Source organism: Talpa occidentalis, unplaced genomic scaffold (assembly GCF_014898055.3).
Source record: "Talpa occidentalis isolate TD23 unplaced genomic scaffold, MPIMG_talOcc4v2.1 talOcc4.10, whole genome shotgun sequence".
NCBI lineage: Eukaryota > Metazoa > Chordata > Mammalia > Eulipotyphla > Talpidae > Talpa > Talpa occidentalis.
This window is the reverse complement of record NW_023600993.1, coordinates 14281677-14293657: the sequence shown is the minus strand read 5'-3', so window position 1 is coordinate 14293657 and position 11981 is coordinate 14281677. Positions and strand designations below refer to the sequence as shown.

Below are 11981 nucleotides of genomic sequence, written 5' to 3'. Positions count from 1 at the left end.
GCCGCCAGGGGGAGAAGCCGGGCGTGCGCCGGGGAGGCGGGCCGGGCCCTCGCCGTCCCTCGGGCCGGCCTGCGCGGCCCCGGCTCGGGCGCGGCGGCGACGCGGACTCCGCGGAGCCCCGGGGCGCAGCGCGCCGGGCCGGAGGCGCCGCGGCTGGATGCGCGCCCCGGGCGGCGGCGGGCACCCGCGGGGGGCGCCCCGGCCGCTCCGGCGCGCCTCCAGACTGCGGGCGCGGCCACCGCTGAGCCGCTCTCGGCTCCCGCCGGCCCCTTCCCCCTCCCGCCCCCGCCGCCCCCTCCCCCCTCCCCCTCCCCCCGCCAACATCTCCTCCCTCCCCCCCCTTCCTTCCCTCGGCCCCGCGCGCTCGCTCGCTCGCTCGCTCGCTGCGCGCCTCGCTCTCCCCTTTAAACGCCCACTTCGGATGGGGAACGGAGACAACTTGAAGTCAACTTGCAATTAACTTCCGCGGCAGCCGCAGCTCCGGCGGCGGCGGCACAGGACGCAGAAGCCGCCGCCCGGCAGGTCCCTCGCCGGCGCGCCCGCCCGGGGAGCCGTCGCTGCGCCCCGGCCCGCGCCCGCCCGCCCGCTCCGCCGCCCCCCGCGCCCATGCCTGGGTGAGTTCCCCTGCGCTGCGCCCTTCCCCGTCCCCGCCTCCTGCTCTTTTCTCTCTGCCTCGCTCTCTTTTCGGAATCGGTCCAAACTTCTCGGTGGCACCCGCCCCGGGTGCCCCCCGGTTGGGGGCGGCTCGGCGCCCCTCGCGTGGGCGCCGGGCGAGCGGGGTGCTCCGAGCCCCTGCTCCGCGCGCGGCCGGGCCTCGGAGGGGCGGGCGGGTGGAGCGGGGCAGAGCCCGCGGCATGGGGACCTCGGGATGCCACCTGGGCTCGCCCGGGGTGCGGGCGCACGCGCTCGCTCACACCTCCGCGCACCTGCCTGGCTCGTCCTGGCGGACCTGACGCCTTCGAGTCGTCGGGGTTGCCCCCTTTGGAAGAGAAAGGGGAGTCGAAAGGACCGGAGGAAGCCAGCCCGGCAAGGGGAGAGCCGCTCCGGGCGCCCCGGAGCCGGGCGCGCGGGAAGGTGCCGGGCGGCGTCGGTTGGGGAGTGGACGCGGCCCCGCATCCCGCCCCGTCCGCCTCCGCCCGCCCAGCGCCCCGCCGGCGCGGCCGACCCGGAGCGGGGCCTGGGAAGTTTGTGGCAACTTCTCCATCCTGGGAGCCGGTGGGACGCCGGGGCGCTCAAGTTGGAGCCGGGAGTTTGCCAGCCGCGGCGCTCGGCGCTGGGAGCCCTGGCCAGCGGTAGTGAGGCTGATCCTGGGGGGCGGGAGGGGGTCCTGGGGTGGATGTGGGTTTCGAGATGGGCTGGAGGCTGGAAGAGGTGCTGTCCCTCTTTGGCAGGGGACGAGACATCACAGGTGCGGCCTCGGGGTCTGCGTCCTGCCTCCCTCCTGCGGTTGCGATCCGAGCGTGGCGGCCTTTACCGAGCGCTCGGCTGCCGAGGCTTCCGGGGCGACGGAGCGTGGGTTTGAGAGACCCGGGGGGAGCACTTAGCGGGCAGGTGACAGGTCTGGGGAGTGGAAGGGGCACTGAGCAGGACTCTAGGGAGGACCCCAGAAGACAGAGTGGGGTGTAGGACTCTTGCTGGAGGTTGTTGGCCCGGACCTCCACTAGGGCGTTCCAAATTTCACTTAGAAGTGTCAACCGCAGGGTCGCCTCTCAAAGTGCCCTGCTTGGCAACTTTGACCTCTGCGCCCTTCCTCGGCGAACTTTCACGGCGGCATTCGGGAGTTCCAGGCCAATGTTCTAAGACTTGGATTCCTCGTGGTTGCAAAAAGAGAGGGAAAACAGAAAGATGCCCCATTCTCAGGAGAGAACCTTTCTGCCCCCGACTGACTGGGGTTTCCATGCTGGCATCCGAGGAGGCCAGGGGACCTCACTTTCCCAAGAGGACACAGAAGGGGGTAAGAGTAAGTTAACCCTGACTGCTTGGTCTCAGGGTTTGTCCTCAGCAGTCCCTGAAATGCTCGCCTGCTGGTGGAGTAACTCATCCCGCTGAAAGTTTATTGAAATTTACTCTGTCTAAAGTGGGTTTTTCTGAGATTTACGAATATAAGATTTATTTTATAGTTGAACATAGCTGCAGAAAACCCATACCTTAGGACTGGAGAAAGCAAGCACCGTTGAGGTGTTTGCTCTAAAACCCTGTAATCGGCTGTGTGGTGCGGGTGCTATGATTTAGCAGCAGTCCTTTATTTCTATTGCATATTATTTTAGTAGAACAGTAGTACATTCATATACTGGCTGCTTCAGTCTGCTGGCAAACATTAGCATTCAAGCTTACATTTTTGACAAATGTGCAGACAGGAATAGCATGAATAGGCATCTTAAATATTAACAACCTAAGCATCTGTTGTGAAACAAATTTAATATATTTACTCTGTTTTTCTCACATTGTTAGAAAAGGTTATAATAAGTGCATAATTTCAACTTTAGTTAGCAGAAGTAACTGACTGTATCTTTCACTACCTCTCCAAGTGTTTAACACAATCACCAGCATAAATACTTTAATTAACTTGGTTAGACACATTGTTAAATACACTTTAGACAATGTGTGTACTATGTAAAATGTAACAGGAGCAAAATATGTATCCTATTTGTGCACATATTAAATGATTATGCATTTTATTAATATACCAAGCATGTTTATTCTTCATCTCCATTTGACACTTATTACTTCATATTTTTTCTAATGGTAACAGTATTTTAAATGCAGAGTTGTTCAGTCATATGTAATACATAATATGTAAACAGTGGCTATAAAATTCAAGGCATTGTTAAAGTTGAGTATGGCTACGTGTAACAAGATTATACACGAGAAATAAAAATCATTGCTCAATTTTGTATTCTTTTCTGAATAATGAATACAAGTGAGAGATGAAAAAAAGAACAAATACGTATTTCCCTCCTAAAGTACGGGTGCCCTAAAATGTGTGTGTGTGTGGGGGGGGTGGGGATTGGTCGAACATGGGGGAGAAGGGGAAAGAAAAGAGGTAGGGAAAGAAGAACTCAAGAACTTCCAAAAGTCTGAATAGTTATTTCCAGAATCAATGCATTCCTCATTTTCCCACAAGCTGAAATATGTAATAAATAATAGTTCTTTGTATGTAAAAGTATTCAAAAGGAATGCCTTTTGTTTAGTTGTTGTAATAAATTAATATATTCTTGGTTGATAATCTACAAAAAGTCATTCTTTTGTCTCCCAGCATCTTAAACAAAAGCAACAAAATGAATGTTGGTTTATTTCTGCACAGAAGTCTGTTGCCACTATATGAACCTGCAGTTGAATGAGATGTGATGTGCTGAGTGATGGTTAAGAAAGACTGCATTAAATTAGCAAAGACAAATATCTGGAGGAGATTTTCAATTATTTTTTCATGTGACAGGTTGTGGATTGTAAATTAGGCCTAAAAGGTCAGGTGACAGGCACCTGTTCCTCATTATTCTAAAAATCTTTTGGTTACAAACACTATTAAGCTTAACACAACATGGATATACAGCAGGGACTCTATAAAGCACTCCAGTGGTTTTTCATCTGCTCTGTAAATTTCCAAAAGGGCCATACATAGATATGCCCTTTACATAAAGACATCATTTCTTCCTTGCGTGTTGTCTTGGATGACTCTTATATTAGTACTTAGGATTGATGAAGTATATAAAATAAATGCGTAAGACTGAATCAATCTTCAGACTGTGTCTAGACATGTTGTAGTCAAAAGCAAAAATATTATTTTTAAACACCTCTTTTCCCCTTATAATCTACTCACTAATTATCAGAATCTGTTCATGTTTTAAATAGAAACCTCCCCAACTTGCTTTTTATACTTTTTTAGATAAGATGAGTTTCCATTTTAAATGATGCCATGAAATATTTTCTCGGTACATGTATGGAAGGAGAAAATCAGTTGCTATATGTCATCACAGCTTTGTGCTACATATAAAATGGGAAGAAAACCACATTTTACATGAACGCCGTTAGGAAGATTATCATCATTTGATCTTTGAACTTGCCACTTCTCTCAGGAGAGTTTAGTAATATTTCTAGTAGAATTAAGGAGTGTGATTTGATTTTTATGAATGATTTACCTCTAGATTTTTCCGAGAGCAGAATAAGCATACATACTAAATGGACCTACGTAGCACAAGGCTGCAAAATATTTAAGTTGCCAGTTGCTTTTAATTAGCAAAAGAGGAGGCTGGGGGTGGGGGGGGGAACTTTAGTAAGCCAGATTATTAAATTCCCTATATAAATATGCTTTGTCTTTTTCAGTTTGGGATAGTTTATCCTTATTATATTAAGTCTTCATTTTTAGCATTTGTGATCAGATTACAGAACAGGCATTACTCTTGCTTTTTAAATTGATTTGGTTTCAAACTCCAAAACTCTGGGATGATTTTAACAAATTGCTTTACATTTTGACAGAGCAGAGTTAAGTTAATTAATAGATCAGGCACGAAAAATCATCCACGGTAGGGTGTATTTTCTGGTAAAATGAAAGTTATGTTTCAGCATGATGAGCATCAGGCTTCAGTAATCTGTTCCTCGTGTGGAATGAACACTTCCTACTTCGAGCTAGCAGGCACCTACTGTTTATTTACGCTGCATTAAACTGACAGCTCAGCAATCAGAGGAAAAATATTACTTACCTTCCTGAAGTAAATACCAGTTTATAGGTTAGTGCACGTATTTATATTCCTGTCACCGCTAAATAACGGCTCTGTCTCCATTTTAATATCTACCTGTACTATAATCCAGGACTCCCGACTCTTCCTGGTTGGGGGGTAAGGGCCAAGAGGTGTTTTTTCTTGTCAATTCTCAGTGGCAGAACTTTAAGAAGACTATCATCTTCGCATTTCTGTTGTGTGAGAACTAGTGGAAAGCAATGTTAGGCACTTTTACTTTACATACCTCGACTATCATATCAAGCCCCCCAAAGAATCTCCATGTCACTTAAAATAGCCAGCTTACAGCCTCCTCAGGACAAATACATTCAAACACATTCAAGTGGTTATTGCTAAATTAACTTTCTACTAAGTTCCAAATTGATTACTTAAATGACTTGATTACTTAGATGATAGTGTCTTCTCCCCCCAAGTCTTAGATGGAATGATTCACTTTATAAAGGAGATCTGCAAAGAACACAAAATAAGTGGGATGCATTGATTGATACTGTTTGCTTTCTTCTACAAATATCTTTGCCTCTTTTATTTGCATTTTTGTTAATCTGCCAACCTTAAGTGAGATTTTGAGTTTCTTACAATGCTAGATTTATTTGTTGACTTCATTTGAAATCCAAAGTTCCTTCTTTTTCAAGACCCCTGGAATCATCCAGATACTGTTAAAGTGGAATTTCAAAACTTGTGAATAACTTGAGAAAGTGTTTATTTTCACTGATACTCTATAAGTAGATCTTACACATATCTACACACAGTTGTCAGTCTCTAATCACATATTCCATTGACATCAGAGCAGAATGTGGTCTTAATACAGCATATAAATCAAATCTGTTACACAAGGTTCTTCTTCACTATACCAAAGAAAAAGTGTCTACTATGGTAATTTATATATCGTTCCTAAGTGCTATTCTCAATGGTAAGTCTATTTAAACTTGATGTCTTCATAGAGTGTGAGCAACACATTAGCACACATTATTTAGTACTTTTGAACTTATGCCAACAGTACCTTTTGCTGTTTATTTTTTTAAAGTCTTTTTTAAGATCAGATATTTCATTTCAGAGTAAATAGATACAGATTGTGTGTATATATATTCAGGGTGAGATTTAGTAGTGTAGCATTTCTCCAGCATATTGGCCTATTTTTATTCTTTCAAGTTATTCTGTATCACTTCCACAGTTGTTACTGTCTGAATGTTCGTAATAGAAATTCTAATCACCTCTTTCAATGGACTTTCAAGGATGTAATTCAACTGATGCGGTGATCTGGTTTAGTTATGAAAGATGAAAATTAGTTAACTGGTATCCCAGCATTTATGTCCCTAGTTTCTGCCAGAGTGTGGACAGTCTAGTTACTTGATATTTGGTAGTGAAGGGTCTTGTAGTCAAAAAGGAAGAGTTGATTCAGTGATTATCTTGTTGGATAAACCATTGGACTCTGTTAATATTTTATTATACTCTTCACTCATTTCAGAACCTGCTTATTGCACCATTTTTTTGAATACCCCAGGGTGCAGGACCCCAAATGAAACTGAAATGTTGGCCAAAAAAAGCAGGTGTCAGACTGTGTGTGCCTGGATGAGACCTTACTCGAGTGTCTGTGAACCTGCATTGCCAGGCTTCTCTGTACCCCTCCCCCCCAGGTGTGCAGGAAGTGGAGGGCGTTGTGTCTGGTGAAGTGGGTGGACTCTACTCAGAGCTATGACCCGATTTGTGACGCACCCTCAGAACTGCAGTAATGGTCCAGCTGCTTCACAGGCAACTGGTAACCACCTCATTTGGGGATGCTCCCGCCTCGCTAGCAGTGCCAGGGAGAACTTCATCTTTGTCACCTCATCAAAGACTACTTTTTGAGAGCTCTCTGTAGGACTAGATTCAGAGCGCAGCCTTTGATATTTGGAGGGGTAAGTGCCAGCAAAGTTCTTCTCAGTTCTATATGGAGAATCCGGGCGCAAGCCTCAGTGAGACATGGCATCTGTGGCCCCGGGAGGTCTCTGCTGGGATGTCACTTTATCTCAGCTATAGGTGACGGGACCAGACAGCAACAAAACGTCTTCTGTGGCTATTGTTCTTTGGGCGGAAAAATAGGGTAGGATGCGCCCAGGAGGAATTATTAGACCTTCCTTCCTTGAGATATTTGAAGAGAAGCTAGTCAGTCATCTGTGTGAGGGGGAATTCTTTGGATGCCGTTTTCCAGGAAGCGAAGCATATAGTGGAGTTGATTGCTAGGGGTTCCTCTCGTCCTCCTCAGTGGTTTCTGATGTGCCGCTAAGAGCATATAAATGACAATTTGGCTTTTTAATGTTTATAGTGTTAGGAGTTTAAGGTAAAAGAGATTTTATGTTATAAATATTTTATTGTCATAATTATTATAAATAAAATAGAACCTAGTGTATGCAGATATCTTTTGAAATGGAGATAGTCTGGAATATAGCTTATCCATAATTAGCTGTTTGATGTTGAATGCCATGGAGTTTTCCTGTTCCAGTGAACCAGACAATGGAAATCACTGGGGATTAACAACAGGACTGTGAATTCTTCATATAGCAAATCTTTCTTTCCCTTAGATAGTGTTTTATCAGTGCATGAAGGACTAAAATGAAAATGCTGAGAGTTGTAAATTTTAAAATGTTTTGTAGAATTGGTAAAATAAGGCAAGGACTTCCCATTGTATTTTTACCAACTGAAATGAAGCTGAGTTGTCTTGCGTCATGTTGGATTTCTCCTGACTATGGAGGGAAAGAGCAATATTTTAATAACTCTGCTGTAAAAATGTTTCTTCGAGGTGGGCTCTCTTTTGGGTGGTTTAAGAGGACTCAAAGACAATTTAGAACATTATCTTGAAAGTTAAAAAAATGACAGCCTTAGTTTGTATGGAGTCATTGTATTTTAATAATACTGTACGCTTATTAGTGTTATTAGAGCAGTAGACAGTTAATTACAGCCTTTTTGGAGACATGTTAACTGTATATTAACAGTCAAGTTAAAAAAGAATGATGTATACTCTTACATACAAGCTGCTGCTTGCTAGACTCTTAAAAATGTTCTTTTAGAAAGGATGGAGTCAGGTTTTGGGTCCAGAATCATCAAAATGTTTCCTACTAAAACAACTTAACTTTGAGACTTTTCACTGGCATGTAAAATTTCCTTCCTATTGTTTGTCTTCTTTCATTGTAATTACTGTTGGCTTTATCAGTTTTGCCAGTGGCTCTTGAAAATTGTTGTCCCTCAGCAGTTGTAGCGGTCCCACTTTATATTTTGAGACGCCTACATTTTCTTGTTTGCTGATGACTTTGGCCAAAAGAAACCATTAAAAGCTTATTGAGTTGACTTAGCACCTCTTAATGTTTCTCTTAGTGGAGTCATTTTAGCCCCTGTGTCTTTAGCCAAGTTATGTTTCCTTGCAGTTCTCCATCCCCTGTTATTTCAGGCACATTTGAGCAGTGGGTCAGCACAACAGTTGTGTCATTTTCCACTTCTCAAGTCTGGGTTTTTTGCCTTGGCCTCTGGCATGGCAGAATAGTGGACATTGGAAGGAGAAGCACACAAGGCTGGACTTAGCCTTACTCAGACAGTTCTATCAGAATGCTTGCTGTTTGCATCCCGTTGGTACACATCGATGGCTAGATCTTGTAGCCTTGTGACAGTGCTCCTCCTTCATGATATTCTTAGGTGCTGCTGTTATTTATTTCTACAAGATATTGAACTACAAAAAAGAAACCCCGGGTAAGGTACATGTCTGTGTTCTGTCAAACCAAGAAACTTCACAGTTAGCATTCTGTGCAGCGCATAGGGAGCACTCATTAAAGATTTGCTAAATTAATAATAAAATAGTGAATTTAGCTGTGCGCTGATCATGATTTAATGGGAAAGAAGACTTTTCTCTCTAATTTTCTGTTTTGACTGAGGTTATCTGAACACTTAATCTACGCATGCCCCGGTTTTCTGGATAATTGAATGTTTTTCTTCTTTAATTGTGTGCTCTGTCATTCTTTGACAGCAGCAGGGGTCTGTTCTAGCCTCCTTGTCTGACCTCCAGGGTTAGGGGAAGTTTCTCTGCTCAGGTTCATGGGCCTTTGGTGTTAGGTTGTGGTTGTAAATCACCCTGGAGTCAACACAGAGCAGACTCCTGAGGTCCTTGCATTTAAACCACCCTGTGATGGTCTTTCTGATAAGCTGGGTCCCAAGATACTATGACCTAGTGGGCCAAGCTGATTGACCCCTACCTGTTCTTCCCTATGGTTTCTTTTTCAGCATCCCATTGAATAAAATACGGGACATGATTATCGCACAAAACGATAATTTTCATTGTAGCTATCTGCATTGTTTAAAAATGTTTGCAGATTTAGGGTATTTATATTAATGAAGCTTTCACGCCAGTCCTTAAGATTAATACTGGAATTGTAGTAGGGCTGTGTCAGCTGCATCTAAAACCTTCTGAGAAGTTCTAAGCAAGCTATGGAAGTTATCTAAAAAAGATACTTCCTTGTAAAATTTATTTTCTTTTCAAAACCTATGGAGCTGTTTCCAAGACAGGTCCCATTTGGTTTTCTACAAGAAAGTGTTCCTTTAGTGGTGCCCGACTGTGTGACCTCTTACGTTATCATGCACATTCTGTCTCTTTAAAAACAGTCTCCTCTATTTGCCCTATTAATTGTTGATATGTTGCCATCCACGAGACAAAAATTAGAGCTGTAATTAAATAATCATGTGATGCTCCTTAGTGCCAGTGAGAGCAAACTCATTTTTCCAGGCCCTGATGGTCACTGATTATTGTATTACTACTGGCTTGCTTTATTTTTTTTAATGATTCTCTATCTGTAGATCACCTAACTCCTGCCCTTCTTTTCAAAATTAAAGAAAGTAGAGAACACTCAGCCAGTTCATTGGACAGAGGTCCTCAGGGAGGTAAGGCAGACATACCTCTTTCTGCTTTTGGTCACCTGGTAGTTCTTTGGGGAGGCTACGTCGGTGGTGTGGTTGCCTGCCATTTAATTTACACTGGTGTTTTGGCTGGGATGGAGGCATATGGGGAATGCCAGGAGAATTACAAAAGGAGTCGGGTATTAAAATTCAGAAATGATTAAAATTGAAATAAAAGGATGCTGCTTCTTTGCCAGTCCTCTGGCAGTCATAATGACACGTAGAGATTAGTTTCCACCTTCATCTTCTCCTTTCTCATTTCCTCTTGTTTATTGTTGACACATTTTCCTTATGTCTGTCTCTATAGTCTCTGTGTCTTTTGCACCATTATGCATTCCTACTTCTCCCTCTTTCCTTAAGCATGGAGAAGCCTACTTAACCTTATTATAACAATAACAGAATAGGTTATTAATATTTAATATGCACATGATTAAAATTTCTCTCCCTTAAACATAGGTCAGCTGTATTATTATTAACCGGCATGTAATTTTTCATTTAAAATATTCTTATTCTGCCCTTGCTGTTTCTGAAATGTAGTCTACTTTAGTAGTGATTTAATACATACATAATGTTTAGAAAACTGTGGTCGGCTAGTGAGAAAAGAACTTACCAGTCATGGATAATCAATTATGCATGAATTCAGATGTAACAGATGGAATCTGGTGAGTTAAAGTTTCTCTTTGCCTTAGTGGGGTTTTTTTTTTTTTTTCATTTGTTTGTTTGACACCTGTCTCTTATATATAGATAAACATTTAATGTAGAATGTGAGAAATTTCCCTAGAACTGTATATTGTCTTTAAAGTGAACTTGCTTTTTAAGTTTAAGGGCAGAGAGTCTTTTTTATGTAGTCTTGAAAGTGATCAGATTCTTTCCCATCATGATGTAGATCAGGAACCTGACCCAAATCTCATTTCCCTACCTTTTCTTCAATTGCTTTCTGTACAATGTCATTTATCCTTTCCTTTGTGGGAGTAGCTTGGTCAAAGAACTGCTACATTAACTCTGGATTTTAAAGAATTTCTGATGAAATCTGGGGTGGACTAGTTTTGAGTTGTGCAATACTCTCTTGCAGGGTGTGCAAATAGTATCTGTGAATGTATATCCTGGTGTGCTTTCTCTATGTCAGATATACATTTATTCATATTGATCTCTTGGCCAAACAATTGAATTTCCCAAATCTACTGAAAGTCCCCCAAGATTTGGTTTCTATCCTGAACTGCAGCATATGCCAGCCACTGAGATGCCTTTGCATGTGCTTGCAGTGTTATAATTCTTAGCGACAGAACCTCTTTGTTTGCAAAAAGATCCCAAAAAGTTATTTTTGAGAGCTTTGTTACCTCCATAGAGGGATAAGTTTAGTTTTCATTAGATAAAATGTGAATGTGTAGTATTTTTTCATTTGTAGAAGTGATATAATATTGTCCATCTTTAAAGCAATAGAGTCTCAAAACAGTTACAAGCTGGTCCCCATCAAAATTTTTCATAAATATGCTGTTTGTTTCTCTCCCAAGTGTATTTATATATATATACATATATATATAAAACAATACAAATGAAAATAGTCTTTACAGAATAAATAAAAATAAATGATTAAAAAATAGCCTGAAGGCTTACTAGTTCTGTTTTTAAAGTTATACTGTAGCATTATTTATCAACTTTTTGCTTCATATCAGCTGGAAATTTGCATGTATATTTATAGTCCCTGTTAGTTATCTAGTGAATTACATCCCACAATAAACAAATTAATAAAGAAAGAGGCACTGGGAAAATAGGTAACTGGATATGCTTTAGATACAGCTATACTGTAAAACTATGTTTTAGTCTTTTTTTATGCTTTTATATATAATAAATATATAATTTTAATTTGACTTCACTTTATATTCACATTTCTTAGTTATGCATCTGAAAAATAGAGAGATGTCTATATGCCTGAACTTCAAGAAGATAATCTAAACACAAATTTCCAGTTCACTAAAACTCCATCATGACTGTAAAAGTCCATAACATAGAATCAGTAAGAATAGATGTTAGAGAATATAGGACAATATATATAGAAAAAGATATTACAAATTATTCATGCAGAAGTCAATAATTTAAACCTAATTATTGTCACTGATAAATGAATGATACAATAAAATGGAAAGCCTTTTGGACTTTTAGAACAAAAGAGATGGCATTCTTTTATTTAACAAAATGAATCTAAAGTCTTTGTACAGAAACAATTCACAAATCATTACCTTGACGTTATGTATACAGTTGTTGCACATCTGGCTGTACCGCATGTAAGTGTTTGACCCTGGAAGCACTATTTCATTGGGAGGGTCTACTATTGCA

At 42.2% G+C, this 11981-nt stretch overlaps 1 protein-coding gene across 1 annotated transcript in view; it reads left to right on the top strand.

The window, feature by feature from the left end:
* The first annotated feature begins 594 nt into the window (after positions 1-594).
* Positions 595-11981, top strand: part of SATB1 (SATB homeobox 1) — a 98098-nt gene continuing 86711 nt past the window's right edge. The window contains exon 1 of the mRNA XM_054691198.1: positions 595-614. The gene's annotated coding sequence lies outside the window, so the exon portion shown is untranslated. The remainder of the gene's footprint in view (positions 615-11981) is intronic.